Here is a 3,590-nt window from a genome sequence, read left to right on the forward strand (position 1 = left end):
AAGTAGGTAAAGAGACGAGGGCTAGCAAATATCCTTGGGTAACAGAACAGATATTGAATTCAATTGATGAAAGAAGACAACATAAAAATGCAGTAAATGAAGTCGGCGAAAAGGAATACAAAAGTCTCAAAAATGAGATCGACAGGAAGTGCCAAGTGGCTAAGCATGGATGGGTAGGAGACAAATGTAAGGATGTAGAGGCATATATCACTGTGGGTGAGATAGATACTGCCTACAGGAAAATTAAAGACGCCTTTGGAGAAAAGAGAACCACTTGTATCAATATCAAGAGCTCAGATGGAAACCCAGTTCTAAGTAAAGAAGGGAAAGCAGAAAGGTGGAAGGAGTATATAGAGGACAATATTATGGAAATGGAAGAGGATGTAGTTGAAGATGAAATGGGAGATATGATGCTGCGTGAAGAGTTTGACAGAGCACTGAAAGACCTAAGTCGAAACGAGGCCGCGGGAGTAGACCACATTCCATTAGAACTACGGTCAGCCTTGGGAGAGCCAGTCCTGACAAAACTCTACCATCTGATGAGCAAGATGTATGAGAAACGCGAAATACCCTCATACTGCAAGAAGAATATAATAACTCAATACCCAAGGAAAGCAGACGTTGGCAGATGTGAAAATTACCGAACTATTAGTTCAAAAAGTCACGGCTGCAAAATACCAACACGAATTCTGTATAGACGAATGGAAAAACTTGTAGAAGCCAACCTCGGTGAAGATCAGTTTGAATGTCATAGCAATGTTGGAACACGAGAGGCAATACTAGCCCTATGACTTATCTTAGAAGATAGAATAATGGAAGGGAAACCTACGTTTATAGCAGTTGTAGACTTAGTAAACGCTTTTGACAATGTTGCCTGGAATAATCTCTTTCAAATTCTGAAGGTGGCAGGAGTCAAATACAGGGATTGAAAGGCTATTTAGAATTTGTACAGGAACCACATGGCAGTTATAATAGCCTAGAGGCATGGAAGGGAAGCTGTGGTTGTAAGGGAGTGAGAAGGGGTGTAGCCTATCCCCAATATTATTCAATCTCTATATTGAGAAGGCAGTAAAGGAAACAAAAGAAAAATGTATAGTAGGAATTAAAATCCAGGGTGAAGAAATAACCTTTGAGGTTTGCCGATGACATTGTAATTTTGTCAGAGACAGCAAAGTACCTGGAACAGCAGTTGAACAGAATGGACAGCGTCTTGAAAGGAGGATGTAAGATGATCATCAACAAAAGAAAATGAGGAAAATGGAATGCAGTCGAATTAAAGCAGGTGACACTTAGGGAATTAGATAAGGAAATGAGACACACAAAGTAGAAGGTGAGTTCTGCTATTTCGGAACGAAATAACTGATGATGGAAATTAGATTAGGAAATGAGATTCGTAAGATGGTAGGTGAGTTTCTCGATTTGGGTAGCAAAATAAGAGATGATCGTCGAAGTAGAAACGATATAAAGCGTAGACAGGCAATGAGAAGGAAACGGTTACTGAAGAAGAGAAATTTATTAACATCGAGTATAGATTTAAGTATCAGGTACTCTTTTCTGAAAGCATTTGTGTGGAGTATAGCCATGTATGGAAGCGAAACATGGACGACAAATAGTTTAGATAAGAAGAGAATAGGAGCTTTCGAAATGTGGTGCTACAGGAAAATGCTGAAGATTAGATGGATAGATCACGTAACTAATGAGGAGGCACTTAATAGAATTGGGAAGAAGAGGAATTTGTGGCACAACTTGACTAGATGAAAGGATCGGTTGGTAGAACACGTTCTGTGGTAAAAAGGGATCACCGATTTAGTACTGGGGGGAAGCGTGGATGGTTAAAATCGTAGTCGAGGACTTAGGGATGAATATACAGAGCAGATTCAGAAGAATGTGGGTTGCAGTAGTTACTCGGAGATGAAGAGGCTTGCACGGGATAGAGTAGCGTGGAAAGCTGCACAAAACCAGTCTCTGGACTGAAGGCCGGAACAACAACAACAAGAAGAACAACAACCACCTTCGATATCGTTTTGGTATCGTAATTATGTCTACTAGTCCACAGTCGAAGATTCCAGTTCATGAAAGAATAGTTTATAACTCTACTTGTATTATCCTCCTGCAATAAATCTAAGTATTCTTTTATTTTCTTTACGGTCGCCTAGCTCTGACGGAGCTAATTCACTTTGACTTAAATAAATTGAATTCTGGATAGTTAGTGGATTTTAAGTCCAGTTATTGCTACTCATTTTTTCAATATAGTAGTTACCATTCTCGTTCATACACATGCCGTGAAGCAACCATATGTAATTTTGTGTACCACTTAATGAAAATGGTTTTCTTTAGCTACAATATAGCTTTCAGTAGTTCTTTGAGGTTAATGCAGCAAAATAATTACTTAAGATAGAACTGAATACCAAAGCGACCAATTGACTCAACTAAAATCTCCGTTCTCCCTGAGTGAATTATCACAATCACTTCAGATGTCTTAATTTTATCGTTTTCGTTTCTTTTACATTATGGAACAACATACTTTAAAAGAAATATTTCAATTGGTTACAAAAGTGACTTGGATTCAAGAGAATGAAAAGATTTATATTGAATTTAATACTGTGTTTAAGAATTATTAATATATAATTTGCCAACATTACATAATCGAGAAGTCCTCCAAGCAGTTCTAATCTTTGAGGAAATTAACTGGAGAGTCTTGGTTGGTCGTGTCGTGAGGTATTTCCTTTACACTACATAACATTTTGGACTCACTTTTGCATACAACTTCTGCACAAAAATCTTTTTTTTACTTTAGTGCCAATTTATGCATTTTCGTTTTTAATGAGCTCCTTCTGTCTTTCTTTCATTAGATTATGGTTTCCATACTCCTTTTTATCTATAACACTACCTGAAATGTGCAAGAATCACTTTAGAAACTTGGCAGCTACAATATTTACAAACATATTTATAATGACATTAGTACATTTTTTACGCTCTGTACTATGTCAACTCAGAGTTGCTTCTTTTGTTCCTTCTTACATTTGTTTTTCTTTCAACTTAATTTGTTATCAGTAACTCTTGGTTCATATTTCCATAAATCTGTGGTATTTCTTACTCCTAATGGGTTTTCAGAGATCAGAAACTGCGTTGGTGTTTGGACTCTCATAATTACTAATGGACCATTATACACAAATTTGAACTTAGTTACTTCATGGCCAATCTCAATTTGTTTTTCATAGTTCTTAACCAATATCGCCATCATTACATGTTGTACTGTTTAATTTTTCATGATGCCTACGAGTGATGAGTTATGCCTTTTTACTCAGATTTAAGCATTTCTTTATTTTCAGCAATAGTACATTACATGGAGATAACTCCATTAACTCTTCTACTAAAGACTTGGATTTTCTCTCTCTCAAAATCTCTTCAGGTGAGAATCCTGTGCTCACATGTTTTAAAGTGTACACAGTAATGTTTTCAATTCCGGTTGATCTTTATCTCGGAGATTTCTAATTCCTCCTATCCACTTTGTCCTTTCTCTTTGTTGAAAATTATTTCCCCCCGACTTCGGGTTTCATCAGCTGTCGCCTGTCCTGTCTCAGAGGAAA

Source organism: Schistocerca piceifrons, chromosome 3, assembly GCF_021461385.2.
Source record: "Schistocerca piceifrons isolate TAMUIC-IGC-003096 chromosome 3, iqSchPice1.1, whole genome shotgun sequence".
Classification (NCBI taxonomy): Eukaryota; Metazoa; Arthropoda; class Insecta; order Orthoptera; family Acrididae; genus Schistocerca; species Schistocerca piceifrons.